Below are 14,084 nucleotides of genomic sequence, written 5' to 3'. Positions count from 1 at the left end.
TTGTCTTCATATTTGGAACTATGGTGTATATACAGACTCCGCAGACACCAGTCGGTTTTGGTGACCTTGACCCCATTTTCAAGGTCACAGCAGGCATATCTGCTTTTGGAGTTGGAAAACGGTGTTGCCGCGATATCTCAAGAACTAAACACTGGATTGTCTTCATATTTGGAACTATGGTGTATATACAGACTCCGCAGACACCAGTCGGTTTTGGTGACCTTGATCCCATTTTCAAGGTCACAGCAGACAAATCTGCTTTTGGAGTTGGAAAACGGTGTTGCTGCGATATCTCAAGAACTAAACACTGGATTGTCTTCATATTTGGAACTATGGTGTATATACAGACTCCGCAGACACCAGTCAGTTTTGGTGACCTTGATCCCATTTTCAAGGTCACAGCAGACAAATCTGCTTTTAGAGTTGGAAAACGGTGTTGCCGCGATATCTCAAGAACTAAACACTGGATTGTCTTCATATTTGGAACTATGGTGTATATACAGACTCCGCAGACACCAGTCGGTTTTGGTGACCTTGATCCCATTTCAAGGTCACAGCAGACAAATCTGCTTTTGGAGTTAGAAAACGGTGTTGCCGCGATATCTCAAGAACTAAACACTGGATTGTCTTCATATTTGGAACTATGGTGTATATACAGACACCGCAGACACCAGTCGGTTTTGGTGACCTTGACCCCATTGTCAAGGTCACAGCAGGCAAATCTGCTTTTGGAGTTAGAAAACGGTGTTGCCGCGATATCTCAAGAACTAATCGCTGGATTGTCTTCATATTTGGAACTATAGTGTATATACAGACACCGCATACACCTGTCAGATTTGGTGACCTTGACCCCATTTTCAAGGTCACAGCAGGCAAATCTGTTTTTGGAGTTGGAAAACGGTGTTGCCACAATATCTCAAGAACTAATCGCTGGATTGTCTTCATATTTGGTACTATGGTGTACAGGCGGGGGATATTTCGTCACTCTGTGACAAATACTTGTTTTCTATGGGTTAACAGGATTTTCTTTTAAACTGTGTGAATGAGTGAGTGAGTGAATGTTGGTTTTGAGCAGGATTTTCTTTTAAGCTGTGTGAATGAGTGAGTGAGTGAATGTTGGTTTTGAGCAGGATTTTCTTTTAAACTGTGTGAATGAGTGAGTGAGTGAATGTTGGTTTTGAGCAGGATTTTCTTTTAAACTGTGTGAATGAGTGAGTGAGTGAATGTTGGATTTGAGCAGGATTTTCTTTTAAGCTGTGTGAATGAGTGAGTGAGTGAATGTTGGTTTTGAACAGGATTTTCTTTTAAACTGTGTAAATGAGTGAGTGAGTGAATGTTGTTTTAAGCAGTTCTTAACCAGTTATGTCACAGCGTGCTGGTTAGTCTAATCAGGCAAGCTAGTGACTGATAGTCAATATTTACATTTAGACCACAACATAAAGTATCTTCATTAAAAATATATGTCTTCAAAATAAAATTAATTCCAAATGGTCCTCAGAACAATGCCTGACAACCCGATCCCGTTTGTTGTAAGAGACGACTATCGGGATCAGGTGGTCAGACTCGCTGACTTGGTTGATGCATGTCATTGTATCCCAATTGAGTGGATCAATGCTAATGATATCAATCACTGAATTGTCTGGTCCAGACTCAATTAGTTACAGACCGCCGCCATATAGCTGGAATATTGCTGAGTGCGGCGTTAAACAACAAACAAAAAAACAATGTTTAATCTAAGAACCGAGGCAATCTAGATTTGCAATATCATTCTAGACTTGTTGGATTTACTTTTTAGTTTATTCTCAAGGGTAGGCAAGACAGACTAGTGAAACACCTCAGGAGAGTATTGGTAGACTTTAGAGGAATCTATCTCTTGCTGTTCTTCTATGACGGGCTTCCAGTATTTTCCAAAGCTCCCTCCAAGCCCTTATGCCTGTGTCTTGCCTGTTTTTAAGAACCTTGTAATTCTAACACTTTGTCAAATTACAGGCAGGTTTTGTTGATTACAACACTGTCATGAAGAAAATAAACAACCAAACTGAAGTAAAATCCAATTGTGTTTTTGAATACGTTATTACTGTCACACAGTAAAGAGGCCGCTGTGAAGGAACCTGTGTCAGCTGATGAGGAGCAGTGGAGGATGGAGCTGTTCAAGATGTTAAGTAGGTGCTGGGAAAGTAGGATGCATAATTTTAATCATTTTGAGTGATGAAGTCAGGCCTATTAGATAAAATTGAAAAGTTCCATTAGCCCTCAACTCATGTGACACACCCTTGAAAGACCGCCTCCATGGTCTAGTGATAGAGCAATTGTCCCGATAGCGGAAGGTGCGTCATACCACAAAATGTTAAAATTTGGAACTTTTTTTCACTCTTCCTCGTGCTCGGCATTAAGGGGCTAAAACAAGGACTGGTCAGCTCAGAGTCAGTATGAGTCTGAGTGGGGTATTCATGTTAAACTGCGGAATGGTATCTCAGTGGGATAGCACTATCAATCAGCATCAGTCCGGACTAGTACAAGCAGCCACACACACACACACGTGGATGGTGATGGAGAAATGATGGAAAACAGATGATGTTGCTGCTGAGGGTGCTGATAGTGTAGATGATGGTGATGGGGAAATGATGGGAAACAGATGATGTTGCTGCTGAGGGTGCTGATGGTGTAGATGATGGTGATGGGGAAATGATGGGAAACAGATGATGTTGCTGCTGAGGGTGCTGATGGTGTAGATGATGGTGATGGGGAAATGATGGGAAACAGATGATGTTGCTGCTGAGGGTGCTGATGGTGTAGATGATGGTGATGGGGAAATGATGGGAAACAGATGATGTTGCTGCTGAGGGTGCTGATGGTGTAGATGATGGTGATGGGGAAATGATGGGAAACAGATGATGTTGCTGCTGAGGGTGCTGATGCTGCTGATGGCTGTGATGGTGTAGATGATGGTGATGAAATTATGGGGAAGGAGATGATGTTGCAGCTGGAGATGATGATTGAGACGGAGATGTTGATAATGATGGTTGTGATGATGTAGATGATGCTGCTGATTGAGACAGAGATGACCTACTTTTCAGTAACCATGGCTGTTGGCCAGAGGTGTTTGGTTACAACAACATTCTGATTGTGATCGATGTTATCTCAGTTCGAAAAGGTTAATTTAATAACAAAATACCATCTCATTCTTTCTCACTTTGTAGGAGTTGATTTATGTCCTTTTTTCTGACGTTATTTTCTCTCACAATCACTATGACTAATGTGTACAGTTTAACAATGTTACAATAAGGTGGCTTGCCAGACTCTCAACTTCACATGGTGGATAAATGGGATTGATGTTGCCCCGCGTCTCCTGTCACCTAACATGCATGCTGCATGGCTGTTATTCCTTCTTGAAGAAAGCCGTAGATTATGCTTTTCGATCCTAGAATTAACTTCTGTCAGTGGCTGCCAGGATAGCATCTAAGATTAATTTCAAGACGTTGTAACTGATATTAATGGATTACCTTCAACAACAGGTCCTGGATTCAAAATGAGGCTGCCAGATACCGATGACCTTGACCTCTGTCTTGTGTCCATACTGGCGCAGAATCCATATAACGTTTGGTCATGAATCTTTTCAAGTTCCCTGTTTGTCCTTTAGATGTTTCAGATTGTGGTATGTTGGATGAAATAAAGCTTATCAGCCTCCCTGTTATTGTCCCAGGACTATCAGAGGTTTAATTGCTTCAGGCTTCCCTCCTACATCCCGCTGATGGAGCAGGGCGTGGAGTCATCCCACAGATGACATCCTTACCTTGTCAGCTTGCTCACGGGGTTAACCTCTTTGGTCATGTGGACAAGGCGTCCGACCTCTGATCAGAAGGTCCGTGGTTCGAATCCCATCATGGGACTTGGAAATTTTATGGCCGCTACATTGGCGCCCAACGTGTGGCACAAACACGTTCATATTAAATTTGAGCAAAATAAGCCTCAGTACCCTACTATGGGGCCCGGGACGTGCCTTCTGTTGACAGGAGAGTATGTAGCAGGGTGTGGAGTCAACCCACAGATGACATCCTTACGGGACGAAAATTTTATGGACGCTACACTGACATGCTGTCATATACAGTAGAACATGGATATAACGAACTACAAGGGACCAGAGAAATCAGTTCGTTATATCCGTTGTTTGTTATATACATTTCCGATCTGAAACGCCCGCCATCTTGGTAAAACAAAACACAATACACTTAACTGCAGCATTGACTTGTATTAGCAGTGATCACTTCATAGCATTCAATTGATAACATTTCATAACATTCATTTAAGTTTAACAAGGTTGATCCATCACCGCTGATTGTGTTGACTCGCCCCTGTCAGTGACACTTGACACTGAGTGAGATTTCTCAGTTCGCTATATACATGTCACCAATTAGTGGTAATTAGCTTGTCGGTGATCAGATATCAGTTTGCTGTATCCGTTAGTTGGCTGTAGAGAGTTTGTTATATACGTAAATTTTATATGATATTATATAGGAGATAAATCGGGGATTTTTTAGCAGTTTCTTGTATCCGTTTGTTCGCTCTATCCGTGTTCGTTATACCCGTGTTCTACTGTAACTGAACTATTGTTCAAAGTGACAATACCCTAACTCACTCACTCACTCATGCACACACGTATGTATCTAGGTGTCCAAGTATGAAGCAGCTTATGTATACTTTGTTGTTAGTTGTCCTTGTTAACTATCAAGCGACCCGTGAGGATCTGGGGTAGAATAGGTCTTCAGCAACCCATTCTTGCCATAAGAGACAACTATGTTTGTCGTAAGAGCAGCCTAACAGGATCGGGTGGTCAGGCTCGCAGACTTGTTTGATGCATGTTATCATATCCCAATTGCGTGAATCGATGCTCATGATGTCAATCACTGGATTGTCTGGTCCAGACTTGATTATTTACAGACTGCCGTCATATTGCTGGAATATATGTGCCGTTTAACAACAAACAAACATAGAAATCTACCAAACAGTCACTCACTCACACACCGACAGTGGAGTAAATCACAACCCAGACATTGTTTGTGGTTTGATCACTTCCTCAACAGGTTTGATCACTTCCTCGACAGGTTTGATCACTTCCTCGACAGGTTTGATCACAGGTTTGATCACTTCCTCGACAGGTTTGATCACTTCCTTGACAGGTTTGATCACTTCCTCGACAGGTTTGATCACTTCCTTGACAGGTTTGATAACTTCCCCGACAGGTTTGATCACTTCCTTGACAGGTTTGATCAAATCCTTTATGAAACATGCATGAAGTATTTACGCGCTGTGTAAATGTCCTGTTTGCCTGATATTGTTACACGGCACCCTGTGATCCCCGCTGCTAGGGCTTGCTAAAAACATTGATAATCAGAATTATCATCGTTGGGAAGAAATATTAACGTATTCACTTAGCAAATCAGCAACTTATTTTGAAATTATAAACGGGCATTCCGTCAACCTTGCCTAACTCCACTATGACAGTTACATCATGATCATTTGCCATTACACTTTCTTGTGGAAGTATCATGGTATTTTTGAGTCCTATAAAGCTCTCGAACCCACACGACACCAGTTTGCTGGGACTAGATGAATAGTGTTTTTAAATATTTAACTTAAATACCCACATGTGTAACAACTAGTGGGTAACAGAAATTTGAATACCCAGATGGAATTACTGATACCCAACGATTTTAAAATGCATGGGTAAAATACCCACAACACCAAAAGCTTATCTGGAGCTCTGGATTATCAATATGAAACTGTTGTCATCAATAATAACTCACATAAACTATTGTGATGAAATAAAGTTTAGATTTACCGAAACAGACTTGTCATTGCCGATAATGTCAATTGTCAAAGACAAGGAGCATCTGTTTTTGTTGTATGTCACAGTTAATCCATGCAGAAATGTATCACTGCTCACCAGTGGTGTGACATCAGTTGATTTGTTTCTTACAGTTCCTTCTCCAGTATTTATTGATGATTGATCAATATTTAGTCAGCGATTATCGTTCTGTGATCTGTTTCCATTGCCAGCACTAGTTGCAGCCACCGTTATCTCTGCACCATCAGTAACCAGGGACTGTAATTGACAATGAAGTCACTTCTCATTAAGACACTCCAACAGTTATCCAAAATGTTATTTTTCAGTTGTGGAAAAACGGCTTTGCCTGACAGCTGCAAAAGAATCCATATCAACTGAGTAAATTGCGATCTCAATTTTTTCAAGGAATGTGGCTGAAGTTCACTTTACACTTTGCCTACTTTAGAAGAAATATGTGAGGGAATGATTTGGCTCATTACGGGGAAATCTGGTTTTGGACATGTTTTCAGTATGTGTTGGCTCTGTTATGGAACAGCTTCAAGTGGAGAGGGTTTTGGGGGAAGAAGGTGATGAAGGTGTTGAAGTGATGTGATGTCTTAACAAGGGAACCGCCTCCGTGGTCTAGGGTAGAGCGTCTGCCTGGTGACGGAAGGTCGCATCATACCAAAAGACGTTAAAAGATGGTACTTGTTGTTACCCTGTCTGGCGCTCAGCATTAAGGGGCTAAAACAAGGACTGATCAGCTTGGAGTCAGTATACTGTGTCTGAGTGGGGTATTCATGTTAAACTGTGGCATGGTATCTCAGTGGGCTAGCAATATAAATCGGCATCAGTCCGGACAAGTACAAGCAGCCACACACACGTGCAACCCCGTCGCTATATAAGTGCAATAATCTTGGACGCGATGTTAAACCCAATTTCACCTCACCTCGCCATCTTAACAAGGGAAAGACATGCACATAGCTTATTAACTTGTATTTAGGATGGAGTGACTAACGGGATCAGGTGGTCCAGCTCGCTGACTTGGTTGATGCATTGCATCGTGTCCCAATTGCGTGGATCGATGCTTATGATGTCAATCATTGGATTGTCTGGTCCAGACTCGATTATTTACAGACCGCCGTCATACAGCAGGAATATTGCTGAGTGCGACGTTAAACAACAACTACAACAACTGTAAGGATGGCGCTATAATGGCTGCAAGTGTTCTTGGAGCAATATTGCAAATGGAAAGAAGATATTATCATTCATTAAGGGCAATGTCAGTACATATATAGTAAATATGATAATAAACCTGTTTAAGATCATTGTCATCCATTCCCTGATTCAGGTCTCGGTGAGGTAGGTCAGTGGTTGAGGTGTTGGATCATTCTGCAGAAGACCTGGGTTTGATTCTCAACCAGGCTACCACATGTTAAAATTAGTTTGTTGGTGTTAGTGTTTGCATAGTCCTGCAACATGATTCTGGAATTTGTATTTTTTAGGTATTTTTTCTTAACTTAAAGCCAAGGCAAGTCTAGTTTGCTTGATTCCACAGAAGAGGAAAGGTTTTTTCGAAAAAAGAAAAAAATATTTTAAAGAATGTTTTCATTGACTTAGTGTTGCACAGTCCCCTGATTCTGTCTAGCATGTGTAAATGATATGACATACTTGTAGAAATACTCACGAGTGATTGGGTGTAACATTACCCCCATGAAGATCCAGGTTAGAGTTTCAGCAGCCCATGCTTGTCGTTTAAGGCGACGGACAAGATCGAGTGGTAAGGCTCGCTGACTTGGCTGGTGCAGGTCATTGTAACTCTATTGCACAGATGCTCATGATGTCGACATACACATAGCTTATCAACTTGTAAGGATGGAGCTACTAATGGGATCGGGTGGTCCGGCTCACTGACTTGGTTGATGCATGGCATCGCGTCCCATTTGCGTGGATCGATGATTATGACGTCAATCACTGGATTGTCTGGTCTAAACTCCAATATTTACAGACTACCGTTGGTTTGTTGTTTAACGCCACATTCAGCAATATTCCAGCTATATGACGGCGGTCTGTAAATAATCGAGTCTGGACCAGACAATCCAGTGATTAATATCATGAGCATCGATCCACTCAATTGGGATCGATGACATGCATCAACCAAGTCAGCGAGCCTGACCACCCGACCCCGTTTGTCGAATTTTACGACAAGCATATAGTCACCTTTTACAGCAAGCATGGGTTGCTGAAGACCTATTCTACCCCGGAATCTTCACGGGTCTACAGACTACCGTCACATAGCAGGAATATTGCTGAGTGCGGCGTTAAACAAAACTTTTAACAAATCATGCAGACGGTTATGTTTTATGTCACAAAGTCTAACTATTTGGTCACTCGTTTAGTAAACAGAAACACTATCACAGTGTTTCATTTTTCCCAAATTATCTTCAGTGACAGATTCATACAACAAATATTTACAGCACTTTATTGTCTCAGCATACACAGTGACTCACAATACAAGCAACTCGTCAACAATCACTGCCACATATAGGGTGTGTACATCACACAGAACTGGCATAACAAGATGTACTAATATTTACACAATCACAGGATTCTCACAAACAAATCCAGGTCTAACAAAATATGCCTTCTCATATATACATACTTTATACAGTAACAAATAGGTAACCTAAATAAAGACTCTCATATACATAATCATCACTTTGGTTCTTGTACAATGGACTCTAAACCAGCCACTCTGTAATCAAGACACTCAGTAATCTGGCCATTTCTTAATATTCACAATCATTGTAGTATCTGGAAGTGAATTCAGTTGTATCATTTGAATAATTCACATGTAATACTTCAGCAGGGTTACTGGTTTTCCCGGTCCTCTGTTTCATCATGTGCAACAGTCAATGAAAGCTCACTCAGCTTGGAATGAAATCTCACTCAGTTTGGAATGAAATCTCACTCAGCTTGGAATGAAACCTCACTCAGTTTGGAATGAAATCTCACTCAGTTTGGAATGAAATCTCACTCAGCTTGGAATGAAATCTCACTCAGCTTGGATTGAAATCTCACTCAGCTTTGAATGAAACCCAATTCATTTTGGAATCAAATCTCACTCAGCTTGGAATGAAATCTCACTCAGTTTGGAATGAAATCTCACTCAGCTTGGAAAGAAATCTCACTCAGCTTGGAATGAAATCTCACTCAGCTTGGAATGAAATCTCACTCAGCTTGGAATAAAATCTCACTCAGCTTGGAATGAAACCCCATTCATTTTGGAATGAAATCTCACTCAGCTTGGAATGAAACCCCATTCATTTTGGAATGAAATCTCACTCAGCTTGGAATGAAACCCCATGAAACCAATCCAAGTGAAATATTTAAATGTTTCAATATTAACAAAACGTATAATAACTTGTATCCATTTATGTACGTATTTACAACAGTGTATTCCCAGCTGGTGACAAACAGGGTTTTTGTGCCATTGACATCCTCGTCTAAGAAAATACAAGATCATGTCAGAAATCCTCGTTATTTCCCAGTGTGCAGGGGAGACAACCAGGGGTCATCTGTTAGCTCCCGAATACCTTTCAATGGTTGTGTCAGAACGCAGCTTTCTTACTGGATGAGAAGAGAATTTCTGACATGTCTTCCATAAATAGCGACATGCATGTCATGCTGCATTTATTGGTCCGGGGTTCCATTGCCCACATGGCTACAAGGTGAAGGCCTGGGTTCCATTGCCCACATGGCTACAAGGTGAAGGCCAGGGTTCCATTGCCCACATGGCTACAAGGTGAAGGCCGGGGTTCCATTGCCCACATGGCTACAAGGTGAAGGCCGGGGTTCCATTGCCCACATGGCTACAAGGTGAAGGCCGGGGTTCCATTGCCCACATGGCTACAAGGTGAAGGTCGGGGTTCCATTGCCCACATGGCTACAAGGTGAAGGTCGGGGTTCCATTGCCCACATGGCTACAAGGTGGAGGCCGGTGTTCCATTGCCCACATGGCCACAAGGTGAAGGTCAGGGCTCCATTGCCCACATGGCCACAAGGTGAAGGCCGGGGCTCCAGTGCCCACATGGCCACAAGGTGAAGGTCAGGGTTCCATTGCCCACATGGTCCTAGGTGTTAAAGCCCTTCTCTGTGCCACAGCCATGATATGACCAGAATATGAAGCTATTGACTGTCTGTATACTTCGTACATTCCAGAAAGACAAAGATGTACCTTGAGTATGTACCTTGAGTTTCTATCTCAAAAGTGCTGAGATAAATTGATTACAGTATGAATGTGAAGAAACTTTATTATATTTTCTCATCACCATTGTTTGTGTGTCCAATAAAACCCATCCCATTTATTGCCATGCAAATGGTAGACCTGTTTATACTTGCTGATTGTCATGCTAATAAGTCTGTTATTATGCATTGCATGTCAATGAAAGCCTGTTGGTTTTTCCAATAGACCAGATAATGTCATTAATCCGACTAGTCTTGGGAATTTTCCTTGACCTTGGAGGACGTGTCTCCACACAGGAAATTCTCTGAATTGATTCGTGGAATTCATTCCATTGATGTCAGCTTTATGTCAACAGCACTTTGTCATTGTCAATTTACCTCAATTTAACAGATCACTCAGCTAAGAATAAAAATTTCCATTGCACGCAAATTGCAGTGTTGAATATAACATTTTAGAAATATCAAAATATCAATTACGGAATCACGGCATCACGTTGATTTGTTTTATTTTGTTTGACTAAGGTGATTATGATGCAGTGATTTGAAATGGGCTGTTTAAGAAATTGACAGGAAGTCTTCATCTCTGAATAGAATGTTTATCACATTGGGCCTTTTAGCACCAAGGGTGTGGTGTATTTTCACACAGCTGGGAGAGGCAGTGGGTAGCCTGGTGGTTAAAGCGTTTGATCAACCTCAGGTCTTGGATTTAAGAGGGGGCACGGGTGGCCCAGTTGTCTGAGGCGCCGTGATTCGCTGTGCAGAGTTGGGCATGCCAAAAACCTATGATTGTGGGGTCGAATCCTGGTTTGGCCTGATTATGTTTCTAGGTTTGTCAGCACCGTACCGATGCTTGTGGGTTTCACCGAAGTGGTAAACGTCTGAGACCTGCATCACTTCAGGCTTTCCTCCCACATTAAGCTGACACGCCGTGACATAACTGGAATACTGTTAAAAGCGGCGTTGAACCCAACTCACTCACTCACTTGGGTTTATGAGTTTATATTAAAACCTTATTCTATAATACCCGGTATATACAGATTCGATTCGCTACATGGGTACAATGTGTGAAGCCCATTTCTGGTGGCCCCTCTGTGAAAACCACTCACTCATTCACACAGCTGAGAAAATGCAGCATGACTGAGTGGCTTTATGTTTACTGCTGCTTGGTGAGTGAGTGAGTATCATTTTACGCCACGTTTAACAATATTCCATCAATATCACGGCGGGGGACACCAGAAATGGGCTTCACACATTGTACCCATGTTGGGAATCGAACTCAGGCTTTAGGCATGACGAGCGAACGCTTTAACCACTGGGCTACCCTAAAGTCCCTGGCTTAAAACAGTACTTCAGTAACATCATGCCACCTTGATGTAGAGGAAAGTGTAAGGCCATTCAGATCCTAGATATGTATTTCTTCGTCATCATCGGAGTGAATTTAGGATTGGCTATTGGCCGTTGGACCTGTTGTAGACAGTGGGGTGCCTAGCCTCAAACACTAGGCAACTAGGGCAGTGATGAGTCCAAATTTGCTACCTGGGTACTACCCCCCTATTACCTGACCCTACCCGGGTACCCACTGTAGTTCTTAGAGATAGGTACAAAATGTCCAATTGGGAATTTTCTGACCATAGCCCTGGCAAAATGTATTAAGATACATATATTAAACATTCTGGTCATTTACACTGAAGTTGACTTAAGTTATATCTATATTCAACCATATGAAAACTCAGAAGGAATGGATGCATGGTCAGAAATAAATGCGAACATCAGTGACTAGTAGTGTAACCATAGAGTTCTAGATCATTTTTGTCATTAAATAATATATCACATGACTTACCATTGGTCTGGGTAGTCCTGTGGGTACCCGGGTCCTACTCAGTACCCACCCAACCCGGGTACCGGAGTTACCCGTCCCAGCCCTATAGGCCCCTATGTTGCCCCTGAACATGTGACTAATCGCAGGTGTTGAAGACGTCATCAGACTGTTTAGTGATAATTAAGTTCATTCCATTTTGTTTTGTAATGAGACACGCTATCCAAACGTCAATACGTAGTAGGTTTTAGCTTTACCTAGTTTGACCATGCCTAGTTAAGGGTGTCTCAAGTTAATCAGTTTAAAAAACAACCGAAAGGATAAAAAAAATTTTGCTACTATCTAGTTCCAGTTTTAAGGTTTGTGTACCTGGATCAGCAGAGGACCCAGACTGTGACCTCCATTCCCTTAATACTTAATACTTGTCAAATGTCGGGATAGAAACATGTGACAATGTTAGTGGTCCCTTTGAGTTCGTTATAACCGTCGTTTACTGTAATAACAAATAATTGCGGGACTTTATCATCACAATGTTATTACCTCCTAAAGTTTTAACAATTAGACTGTTTATTGATGATCCAACAACTCTCTCTTGGGAACTATTCGAAAAAAGATCATTTGAACTATTTAATAAAAAGATCGTTGAAAATTGCATAACTGTTTTCTTAGATGTAAAATTATTGTTATTCCACAAAATATATGCAACACTATAGCAAATGTCAAATATTTTAAAACTTCTGTTAAAGTGAACTTATCATTTGTTTTCTTCTTTTCAAAAGTTTTGGTGATGTCTTTTATTACTAAAACCATACTATCTGAGATTGATAATTTTTATGAAGAACTGTTTTCCTTGACTGCAATTATTGTGAATTAGATTTCATGGAGGGGTGTTTATAGTAATGTCCGTATTATTTCTGGTCTTCCAATCAAAGTAACCTCAATCTCTTTCCCTGAATCGATTCATGTTGCAATTAGATTCATTTAGGGTTATGTGCAGGAATTCATTGAAAGGAAGTTGCAGGGGTATGATCATTAGAAACTTTCTCAGTGATGAAATTCATGGAAATTCTTTAAACTGAACAAACATAAATGTTAGCAGGATCTGATCAGCACTCTGCATGCACAGCTATCCTCCTGGCATAACACTCGGCCTCCATCACGCAAATGGAAAATTGGGTCACATGATTGTGTGAATTTTTCTCGGAATATGAAACAAATCACTTTGTGTGAAATAGCTTGATGTGAGGTGAGGTGAGGTGAGGTGAGGTGAGGTGAGGTGAGGTGGGATGGAACCCTGGACCTTCCGCTCTCTGGAAGGACGCTCTACAGGTTGACACTCTCCGGGTGGAAGCTCTCCGGGTAGACGCTCTACCACTAGACCACGGAGGCAGTCGCTTGATATGAAGGAAATATTCTGTGTCATACACAAGTATGTCTTTTCTCTGTATCCTGAAAATGAAGCCTACATCAAATCAAACCCCTCATACATATGAAATTTATGGAAATATAGTAATCTGAAAAAATGAAACCAAAAGCCAAAATAGAATAAAAATGCAAACATATGCGTTCTTCATCTGAGGCTTGGGTGTGATTGAATATACAATGTATATCACACAGTTATTCAAAGCATACAATTGGCCCATATTGATTGCAGCGTACATGAACAGCAGGGAGACCTATACAATGTATGTGTACAGTGTTCTACAGAGTGAGTGAGTGAGTGAGTGAGTATGGTTTTACACGCTTTAAGCAATATTCCAGCAATATCACAGCGGGGGAAACCAGAAATGGGCTTCACACATTGTTCCCATGTGGAGAATCGAACCCGGGTCTACAGCGTTACGAGGTTTTCTACAGAGACTCCTTGAGAAGGGCTCCATGGTACTGAAACATTTGGCAGACTGGATGTTGACATTAAGAAAATTTCTTTGTGAAATTGTGTTTATGTCTACATCAGTGTTGCCATGACTACAGGAGAGTCACACAAAGGCAATTGTGGCCAAAGTTATGAATTTTGTAACTCAGTGTCTGTTGTTTAAAAATTAACAAGAAGTCCCTTGTCCCTTGTTGCCTACAACACAAGAGGTCGCCTGAAGTGCACTGAATCACAAGAGCTATGAACGCCTATATTACAGTCAGTCTTGAATAAATATGAGGCCACATTAAATATTTCTTGTTTCTTACCAATGGTCCCTATAT

The 14,084-nt window shown here is 41.4% G+C and overlaps 1 protein-coding gene across 4 annotated transcripts in view; it reads left to right on the top strand.

Annotated features, from left to right (window-relative positions):
• LOC124152934 (histone deacetylase 6-like) overlaps positions 1-14,084 on the top strand; it is a 341,819-nt gene that overhangs the window by 114,420 nt on the left and 213,315 nt on the right. The gene's annotated exons all lie outside the window — the stretch shown is intronic.

Source organism: Haliotis rufescens, unplaced genomic scaffold, assembly GCF_023055435.1.
Source record: "Haliotis rufescens isolate VD_foot unplaced genomic scaffold, xgHalRufe1.0.p SCAF_16, whole genome shotgun sequence".
Taxonomy (NCBI): Eukaryota; Metazoa; Mollusca; class Gastropoda; order Lepetellida; family Haliotidae; genus Haliotis; species Haliotis rufescens.
The sequence above is the reverse complement of the archived record's forward strand: the minus strand, read 5'-3'. Positions and strand labels throughout refer to the sequence as shown.